Source organism: Heptranchias perlo, chromosome 11 (genome assembly GCF_035084215.1).
Source record: "Heptranchias perlo isolate sHepPer1 chromosome 11, sHepPer1.hap1, whole genome shotgun sequence".
NCBI lineage: Eukaryota > Metazoa > Chordata > Chondrichthyes > Hexanchiformes > Hexanchidae > Heptranchias > Heptranchias perlo.
In genome coordinates this window covers 14,376,731-14,388,267 of record NC_090335.1, presented here as the reverse complement: position 1 = coordinate 14,388,267, position 11,537 = coordinate 14,376,731, and positions in this window count along the sequence as shown.

Genomic DNA, 11,537 nt, shown 5'->3' with positions numbered 1-11,537 from the left:
AAAATGTCCCATTTTATCACAATTGTAACATTTCCTCCCATCAGTGCAGGAATTTATATTGGATATGTTGACCGGAAGTCACCGGTTAACGGTTTTAGCTTAGTACACAGAGAAAGAGTCAATTCTCTCTTAATTCTCAATTCGCTTTATTAACGTTATTAGATCATGTACATACCGCTTATACGTCTAGTTAGATATAGGCATGTAGTTTACAGCAGGTTATACAGGTTTATACTCAAACTAGGATTTAAACGCACACCCACTAGGTTTCTCTATTAATACTCCCCGAGTATCAGGCTTTAAACGCACACCCACTAGGTTTCCTATTAATACTCCCCGAGTAGTCCCAGAATAGAAAGGATATTATATTACCCGGAAAGGAGAGACGCTGCTGGCCAGGCAATTCTCCCTCTTACTCCCGACGTCGTCTCCACGTCCTTGACGCAGGGTTCCTACTTCCACGAGGGTTAGTTTCCAGAGTCTCCTTCACAAACAAACAAAGACACACACTGACCCCAAGCCAGCAACTCCTCAGTTTTTATTCCCCAAGTCTGTCTTTTCGAACGATGCTGTCTTCTCCGGTTGGCTCAGAGTTGCTGGAGTGACCAATATCATCCCCTGATTGGCTCTGTTCCAAGGGCTCAGGTAGCACACCGTCCCTTTGTCTCTGTAAGAAGCGGAACGAATTCAAACCGGTTCTGGCCAGTTCAGACCAGTGACTGAACTCCAGGTCACCTCAGTTCAAAAGGTCAGTGTCTTTGTTAGCACTTTGAATTCAGCTCAGCAGTCTTCTGCAGCCTCTGGCCAACATCTCCCCCCTTTTGATCCAAAGATGCCTATCTTAGGATCATTATTCTCCCTTTCTAGGTACCACTCCTGAGGCCGTCATTGTCCCCCAATGGGTATGTTACATCCGCGATTTCATATGATTATAGAAAAAACAATATAAATGGTTATATAAACAATACAAAAAGGAAGCGTATAAAATATACTTCACACACTGTCCTTATGTTGATAATCGCTTCTTCTGTTTCATTATAGCACTAACACTCAATTGTTGCAAAATTTCATTTTTCCACCTTCTCAGCTGATATACATTGAATATGACAAGTATTAATGCACATAAAATCACAATTACAGCAGCATGTGATAAAATCCTGACCCATGGATGTATTTGAACATTAGATCCCCAATTCCAAAACTTATTCCAGAACCCAGGGTCCCGTAACAGTTCACCTGCTTTATCAGCATGCGTTTTAATTATTTTAGTGTGTTTAGTCCATTGATGAATTATCTCATTGGCTTCCTCCGCTATTTGCATCCAATCTGCAGTCAGGTGCGGAATGGGTGGTAGTTCAGTAGGAACATATTTCCACAGATCTTGGTCTATATCGGTACGTTGGACTGTGAGGTTTTCGTTTATTACCATACTCATTATTGGCTTAGGCAGAACATGTCCACCGACAACCAGGTCTGAGGTCACATTGTTAATGGCCACATTGTGTCCCTCCAGAGGGCACTGTTTCCATCCTTTGTTATAGCTCATAGCCGCCGTGGCTATGTAATACGTTTGTCCCACAAGGGCGTATTGTAAAAAGGACTGGTTGTTAACTGGCAAAATGGACAATGAACAATTTTCATAAGTACTGAACCCACAATTAGTAAGTCTCTGTCTCGTTATCTCTTCTGGACAGGCCCAGTGATTCCCTCCTTGGTGACACTTTGACAACTCTACCCCTTTCTCAGCACCGTCCATTACAATAGCATGAGATGGTGGATTGCTCAAAGAGATCCAAGTACCCTCATGATACTTGCCCACGTTATGAACTCTTTTTAAAGGATAGGTCAAATTGCTTCCGTGCCGGGGAATATGAAACACCGCCCCAACGTAATATTTCCCTTTAAGTCACTACCCCAATCAATATTTACATAGGTGTGGTCCCAGTGGACCATAATTTTACCTCGACCGTCGCTCCCCGATGGTCGCTCCATAAATGGACCCACAAATTGATTAATAATATTTCCCTCTGGGATTACCGATAATGTCACCTCTAGAACTGTGTTACATGAAAACTGTACTCCCGCTCCCTCCGGTATACCCAAAGTCTTTCCTACACACGCTAACCCATCCACTCCCGTATAATACAAATTTAAATCCTCTCTTTCCCCTTTGTTGGTTCGGACTGTCTTATTCTGCAGAGCAAAGTTGTCCCTGGTCTCGGGATATCCCTCCGCCGTCGACACTGCTTCAGGCACGTTCATTCGTCGTGACGACTCCGAGGCAGGATCAACCACAGTCCTGATGACGATCAATCCGATAGCAACAAAATGCATCATCCCCTTCATTCTAGGCTGGACCTGGAATAAACAAGCGTAATTTCTGCTCTTATGTACAGTTTCTTTTAGGTACTATCATAAGTCCAGTCTCTCCATATACTGAGCCAGACCGTCCAAATCCTGTTCCCAATTTGTTTCAGATTCTAACCGTCCGTTTCTTCGAACCCACTTACTCCCCCTTTTTGTTTTATTTTCCTTTCGTTTTGTTCCTGGATCCGCCTCTGCATGCGAACGGACAGTGTCAAATTTGTGTTCAATCACCTCCTCTTGGACCTGTAACTGGTCCAGTTCTTGATCTCCCTGACCTTCAGAATTCAGAACATCGTTAGCATCGAGCAGCACATGCCAATGATGATTATCTTGTTTTTCTCCTACCAACTTTAGCTGATTAATGTGGTACCAGCCACTCTTATCTGGTGCCGTTAATATTCTGTATACAGATGGACTAGCTTTGTCTACTATCTCATAGGGACCGGCAAACTTTGGACTCAAGAATGAGGTGGGCTGGTATATTCTAATCATTACTCTCTGTCCAGGGCTCAACTCTATGTATGTCCCACAGCCAGTTCTCCTTTCCCCATCCTGTACTGATGAAGAGCCATCCACAAAAATTTTAAAAGAGGGTTCTTCCTTTCCTGTTTCCTTTGTCTTTCTGCTTTCAGGCCCCGTCTTACCCCCTCCTTTTTGTTTTGATACAAATGGGCCCTTGGGGTCATTTGCTATCATCAATTGACACTCATGTTTTTCTCCCTGATAAACTAAGTTGTCTGCTAACATAGTGGTGGTTTTTACCCCCTTTACGGTTATATTTCTCCCTTGCAGCAACAATGTCCATCTAGCAATTCTATTTTGGCTAACTGAACCATCCTTAATCCTTCCATCTAACAGTAGCTGTACTGGGGTGTGTTCTGTTAATATTGTAAGTGGATTTAGTCCCACTATATAAGTAAAATGCTGCACTGCCCAAAAGACAGCTAGCAAGTGTCTTTCGCATACCGTATACCCCTGCTCTACTGGTGAGAGCATACGTGAGGCGTACGCTACTGGTCGTAATTTCCCGTGTGTCTCCTGTAACAGAACTGCCGAGAGGGTGTTGTCTGTGGTAGCCACCTCCAATGCAAACGGTTCCGTTGGATTTGGGGTTTTTAAAGCAGGCGCAACAGCTAGTGCTTGCTTTAAATCAGTCATGGCCTGGCTGTGTTCTGTTTTCCACTCCCAGGCCACATTCTTTTTTAATAATTCCATCAGTGGGGCCGCCTTTGTGGCGAATCCATCAATATGGTCCCTGCAATATCCCACCAACCCTAAGAAGGACCTTAACCCTTTTACATCCCGCGGAACAGGGAGTCTGCCAACTGTCTCTACCCTTCGCTTGTCAATGTCTCTTTGTCCCGGCGTCAGAATCACTCCCAAGTAAGTAACTTTTTGTTTCATGATCTGCGCTTTTTTAGGGTTAATCTTTAATCCCAAGTCATGTAACAACTGCAGTAATTCACTTAGCAGTTGATAATGTTCCTTCTTGGTTTCAGTTTGTAGGAGTAAGTCGTCTACATACTGCACTAGACATTCAGGCCTTGAGAATCCTTTTAACCCTTCCCTCAGTCGTTGGTGAAATATGGACGGGGAATTGTGAAACCCCTGCGGCAGGGCGGTCCATGCATATTGCTGTCCTTGGAAAGTAAATGCAAATTTATATTGACATTCTTTCTCCAGTGGAATAGACCAAAAACCGTTACTTATGTCCAAAACCGTAAACCACTGCGCATCCTCATTTTGTCGAACTACTGTCTCTGGGCTAGTTGCTACTGTAGGCGCTGTTAACGGTGTGACTTTATTTAATTCTCCGTAGTCTATCGTTAGTCGCCAGCTACCGTCGGGTTTCCTTACTGGCCAAATAGGTGCGTTATTAGTAGAAGCTATTGGTCTTAATATCCCTTGCTGCAGCAGACTCTGTATCACCTTCTCTATCTCTTCTTCTGCTTGTTTTGGGAAACCATACTGCTTCTGTGGTTTGGGGTCTGGACCTTGTAGACACACACTCCCGGTCATTTTCCCACAATCATGTTTATGTCGGGCAAATACTATTGAGTTTTGTACAATAATCTGTTGTACTTCACGATCGTTACTCATTTCTCCTGGTTCTATCCACATTTCCCCGATCGTGCATATCCTATCCTGATATTCCCCCACTGGGACGAGTGTGTGATTTATACTGCCCATGCCCAAAGGCAAATGCCAAATCATACAATTAACAGGGTCGAAGCAGAATCCCGCTTTGGCCATATAGTCACTCCCCAATATATGTTCTTGTTCTCTAGGTAATTTAATAAGAACCACTGAATGCTCTATCACTATGTCTCCCACACCGACTGCCAACGGTACACTCACATATCCCACTTGTGAATGCCCTGTGAATCCACTTAGAATAATTTTGTTTTGAATTTTCCAATCTGTGTCATTGATCTGAGTGGTGTTAACGGTGGTTCGAGATCCCCGTGTCCCAAAGAAATGTAAGAGGGCGGCCTCCGACCCTACCATTCACTAGGGGTCTCCCCATGTCATCCAACCGCGCGTCACACACCCATAACGGAGAGGCCTAACACCGTCATTGCAGTTCAGGGTACAACCCGGAACTCGGTGATATTTCTATCGTATCACACTGAGGACTTGGTCTATTCGGCCCTTCCACGGGTCGGCTCTGATTCCTTCCCCGACCTGCACTCTCTCGTCTTGGGTTCGGGCAGTCCCTTGCGAAGTGTCCCTCTTGGCCACAGTTATAGCATTTGGACACCTCGCCTTGAGTTCTCCCCGTTCCTGAGAAGTTTCCTTTGCCTCTACCTCTTCCCACTGTCTGATAAGCTGGAGGGGGTTCCCCCTTAGTAGGTCCCCTCCCTTCATTTCTCCAAATTATCACCTGATCTTTAACAGGCATTGCTCTGTCCCCGGATGCCTTGGATCGTTTGGGTATTTCCCTTTCCCATACTCTAACCATCTTCCTAATTATCCAGGGTTCCGTATGTGTGTCATCAGCGGGGTCAAACTGATCTAGTGCCTTCCTCGACGACTCAGTGCCATGCGACACTAGTGTTCTCAGCCATCGGTTCCTAACCTCCCGCTGTAAATTATCCCTGTCTAAGTCTGTACCATAGACCCCCTGAAACACCGCCCAAATGCGAGCCGAAAATACAGTGGGGTGTTCACCTTTCCTTTGATAGCATCTCATCAGCGCCTCCACTGGATCCCCTCTGTTATCGCCCATGACAGATAATACCTGGTCCTTTAAGGCTTCATTCGTGCCTCTACCAAGTTTTTGTTCCTCCGGTAGGGCGGAGTGTATATGTGGGTGTAGGCACATTAGGATTAATTTCCTTTCCTCAGCATCATCTAAGCCGTGTATCGCTCTCTGTTGCCTGACCGCTAGGAACAACTCCCTAGGATCATCCCCAGGCGCACACGTTCCAATATCTTTCGCAATAACCCTCAGTTCCTGTACCCCAAGTGGGGTGTAATATGTCATATCCTGACCATCTTCCCCCATCTGTGCTCTAGTAGTTACAAGGGGGGCCATTGGGGCAGACGGTTTTTTCTGCTCTGGAGCATATGCTGGCGGTGGGTCCCCTAGTGGAGGTTCCCTATCACTGCTGCTGTATCTATCCACCTTGTCTGCTAAATCATCCCAATCTACATCCCCTAAACCACTTTCTTCACCTCTCCCGGGTGCAAAAGCACACAATATGCCCCTCTGTGCGGCTAGCTGATCTTGCAGCCTCCCTATCACTTTCTGACACGTTGTGTGATCACCAGTACTACTCCTCTTCTCCTGAGCTGCTCTGTGAATCACATTCATAGCAGTTTTTAAATCACTACATTGTTGTTTCCATCTCTCCACCTCAGCTTTAGCTGCTTGGGCTTCTCCCTCTCTCTTATTCTTTTCATTGGTCAATTTTTCGCACTTTAACTGATATTGGTTCATGTGCATCAAATCTGCACTTCTCTGTCCCTGTAGATCAGTTACCTTCTCACTAAGGCGGGCTATCTCCTCACGGAGTTTTTTATTCTCTTCCCCTAATTCATCTTGGATTTTCTGAGTCTCTTCTTTCTCTCTCCTAGCCTGCTGTCGGCATTCTATCCATTCCTCAAGTAAACATCCGATTGCTACGGACTTTTGTATCTTTTTAAATTTCCTATCTGACATCTTTGCGCAATTTTCCAAAGGACCTCCCCAACAGGCGTTCCCTTGTCTCCAATGTGACCCGCATACTCCCCGTATTGCGGCCACTTCCCTATTACGTATTTTTGAAGGAGTCCCTTCCAATCAAAACAGTCCAAGTCCCCAGGGCTTGGTGATTTCCCTTTATTCGTCATCTTACGTTATTAACTATGAATTAACCCAAACTCCTGTTCTCTGTATACTTTGCCAAATTCGGTTCGCCTCGAGGCTCCCACTGACGCAACGGAGAGATTTATCCTCGAGCCCACCCAGGGACGCCAAATATGTTGACCGGAAGTCACCGGTTAACGGTTTTAGCTTAGTACACAAAGAGTCAATTCTCTCTTAATTCTCAATTCGCTTTATTAACGTTATTAGATCATGTACATACCGCTTATACGTCTAGTTAGATATAGGCATGTAGTTTACAGCAGGTTATACAGGTTTATACTCAAACTAGGATTTAAACGCACACCCACTCGGTTTCTCTATTAATACTCCCCGAGTATCAGGCTTTAAACGCACACCCACTAGGTTTCCTATTAATACTCCCCGAGTAGTCCCAGAATAGAAAGGATATTATATTACCCGGAAAGGAGAGACGCTGCTGGCCAGGCAATTCTCCCTCTTACTCCCGACGTCGTCTCCACGTCCTTGACGCAGGGTTCCTACTTCCACGAGGGTTAGTTTCCAGAGTCTCCTTCACAAACAAAGACAGACACACACACACACACACTCTCTCTCTTGCTCACAAACAAACAAAGACACACACTGACTCCAAGCCAGCAACTCCTCAGTTTTTATTCCCCAAGTCTGTCTTTTCGAACGATGCTTTCTTCTCCGGTTGGCTCAGAGTTGCTGGAGTGACCGATGTCATCCCCTGATTGGCTCTGTTCCAAGAGCTCAGGTAGCACACCGTTTCTTTGTCTCTGTAAGAAGCGGAACGAATTCAAACCGGTTCTGGCCAGTTCAGACCAGTGACTGAACTCCAGGTCACCTCAGTTCAAAAGGTCAGTGTCTTTGTTAGCACTTTGAATTCAGCTCAGCAGTCTTCTGCAGCCTCTGGCCAACAGATCCCTCCCCTTCCAGGCCCTCATGTAATGTCTATGCTGGAGCATGCACAAGGCATACTGGTTTAATTGCCAACTTTCTGTTCTCCCACTTACGTACCATTGTCTCAGGACCATAGGGTCAGCCTGGGCTTTGTTTACCGGGTCAAAATCCCCCTATGCTGCTTGCAGGTAAGGTTGTGCATCACTAATCAAAGTTCTTAACCCTCGTGGCAGGACAGTCTGTCAAGTTAGCTCGATCCAGTCCTGGCCCATAGACTGTTACATTATTGCCATAAACGACTGGCATATACCTCGGGATGCTTACTGGCTTCTTGCATACACTTGGGCAATCCTAGCAAAGTATTGACCATTAAATCCAATGGCAGTAAAGGGTTTGTGCCCAGGATCCTCTACCAAGGAGCACCCCATATACCACTGGCCCCAGGCTGTATAGCAACAATCTGAACTTTTCAGCTTTGTCTATCCCACTAACCTCCAAAACCTGTTTTATCACATCTCCCTTTCCATCGAATTTGGGAATCTGTTTGGACGTTTCCTGTAGTTGCTGTGGGGGATAGGGGATATTGAATATTGAATCTGCTGGCCACAGCTCGGCTTACACTTTGGTTGTCAACAAGTTACTTGACCTGTTCCATTGGTGCCGTGGGAGGTGGGTGCTCATCCGTGGCTGATCTCTATTTAAATCACCCCAATCCTGCTAGTCTAATTCACTATCACTATCATCTCCCTTCATGGTACAGATAATTTCTTGCAGGGCTTTTTCTAATTCAGCTACCGTACATTTACAATGGGAACAAGATATTTCTGAACCTCTACGGCTTTCTTTGTGACACTTATCTATACGCGCATAGCTGCTTTTAGATCATCCTGTTCCATACTTTTCACAATTGCTGTAATAGCTCATTTTGAGTTGCCCGACTTCGGGTCAAATCATTTTTTCTTTGACTACTGCCTGGGTTTGAAAATACTCTACGTGGCCTTCTAAAGTCTGGATAAGTTTTTTTTCACTATTCTGTCTCTCTCCTGTTTCCCATTATCTAGTGTTTTTCCCAACTGTTTCTTTATCTCTTCCAATTCCCACTTCAGATCAGATACTTCTGTTTCTAACCCTTGCTTTTCCTTTGCATCCTTCCCCTCTTCCAATTCCCATTCCTTTCTCCTTAGTAACTTATTTGCTATGTATTTTTGAACAGCAGCTTCCATTTTATTTGCCACCCACCTCTGCCCAGAAAACCCCGTTTCTACGAGGACGTTAGACACAGTATTTTTAGCCTTTCTTGTTACACTCTCATACGCCCAGAAAACCCCATTTCTGCTAGGACACAGTATTTTACTCGTTCTTTGTCTAACCAGGTCAGGGCCCTGTTTGGGTCCCAATGGTTCGTGGACCAGACACTGGCAGTCAAAGAAAGTCACCCCTGTGCGGTAATTTTATTAATCAAAAGTGATTGTCATTTAAAAATGTGAACAAGCATGAAGCAAAGCAAGCAATACATACAACCCGACTCTACCAGTTATACATTTATGCTGTAATTAATTATTTAAAAGTTCACAAGCATGAATAAAGCAAAGCAAGCAATATATACAACCTATTATAAACCAAGGGAGTTTAGCGGTGATCAACTTCTCGTGTCTTGAGGTTTTTGTCGTCTTGTTGTTTTCTTCTTCCAGGCGAAGCTTTGTCAAGCTTCTCTGCAGCTGCTCTCCTGTTGATTGTCCAATTGTTGACTGCTGAAGCTGCTAAGATGTCCTCTTATATGATTTTTGGCAGTTAGGCTGTGAACAAAGATAAGAGGTCCCATTTTGGCCACTCACCCATAGTTGCGTTAATGATGGATGGTTGGTCGGACCACTCAAACCATGTGAACCCACTGTATCATCTTCTCCCAGCTGTTTTTCCAGTTTAATTGTTTTGAGAACCAGAGTTGTTTTCAGAACTGAAGTTGTTCAAACCTTCTAGAAACTTCCAAAAGGGGCACAGTTAACCCTTTCCTGTCCACCAAAGTCCAGCGGGTTCAAGGGTTTTCACCCCTGCCCTACAATGTAGGCCCACAAGCATAAAACTACCTGTAATTTGATATAAATTGGTAATTCAACTCAAAAAGCTATTATGAAGATGTTGAGGGAAGTAGAACAATTCGCACTGCTGCAGTCGGGATTGTTGTTCTGCGGTGGGTTAAAGCAGACTGTTGAGACAGAGCTTTACTTTGTACCTTGCTATGTTATATCTGACCTGAGAATGAATGATTGTTGCCAGTAGGTGCCCAAAATGTTAGTGTTAGAATCCCCCTCTAGCATTGACACCTCTCGTCTTGATAAGCCCCAAAAAAATTGCTTTTGTTAAGGGCAATTAGAGGGATGATTTCATTGAGATTAAAACAAACTTTACACAATAATGCAAACTAAAACTTTTATATACAATATTGCTTTTGGAGATGTAAATTTTGTAGAATAAGTTTTTTCCATATTTTAAATAAGAGATAACTATATAAAATACAAAGAATATTCTTCATGTATTTACTTGCAGGGGTATTTTCTGATCATTTGTAAACGCACAATAGCTTCATACTACCGAATCTCATCTTTGCAAATGCATAATTAGTGAATACAAATCATGTTCCCTGGCTGTACTTGCAATGCTGTGGCGGAGATTCATTCTTGCTGAACTGTTTGCTGTTTTTGGGTTGCAGGTTAACAACAATAACTTGCATTTATATACCACCTTTACCACGTAGTAAAACATCCCAAGGCGCTTCACGAGCATAATAAGCCAAAAAATAATTGACATCGAGCAGAGGAGGCATTAGGACAGATAACCAAAAGCTTGGTCAAAGTAGTAAGTTTTGAGGAGAGGTTCAGGGAGGGAATTCCAAAGCTTAGGGCCTAGACAGCTGAAGGCATGGCCGTCAATGGTTGGGCGAAGCAAGTTGCGGATGCACAAGAGGCCGGAATTGAAGGAACAAGAGTACTGAGAGGGATGGAGGGCTGGAAGAAGTTGAAGAGATTGGGAGGGGCAAAGCTATGGAGGGATTTGAACACAAGGATGAGAACTTTAAATTTGAGGCATTGATGGACCGGGAGCCAATGTATTCAGCAAGCACAGGGGTAATGGATTAACGGGACTTGGTGCGAGTTGGGATACAGGGCAGGAGAGTTTTAGGTTAATTATCCTACTTGCGAACTGTACATGTGATACTATGTGAAATACAGTACTCAGCCTGCACTAAAAACAGTGAGAAGGAGCCCAACACAAGCACAGTACTGACTAGAACACAGATTTGTTGCAAGTTACGTATTGAGTAAAACACAAGCACATTGCAAGTTCAATACCGAGTACAACAGAGCCACTGTGAGTGGGAACAGAATACAGGTGCATAGATAGCAAGTATTGTCATTCAGTCAAATGATCCTTACTATTACAAACACATTGAATGTTCACCAATCCTTTGTTATAGTGAGGGTTCAACGCATATAAGTGTGTTGTTTGCTCTTCTTTCAACCTAGGGGACTGAGATTGCTGTCCTGGCTCACATTTTATGACCGAGGCTGGACCAGCAATTGCACCTGGGACTTTCTACTATGGTTCAGTGCCAGATTATGTGGTACATTTACCAACTCAGTCACGCAAGGGGTTTTCCTACTGCTTTAAGTTTCATTGACATATATATGTTTCAGAAGGACCCAGAATAGCAAAGAACCTAGTATATAAATTCTAACAGCAGCTAGTTCTACAGCCTTGCCTGAGACCAGGCTGTACTCTTAGATATGCTGTACCACAACATATGGGGAAACAATGCATATCCTGAAAAAAAATCTCTAGAAATAGGGCACTTGTAGAGAAGATACACAGTCGAGGGGGGGAAATTCCTCTGCCATGGAATGAAAAGCCCATCTGGTCCAGAAACAGGAATAAAATC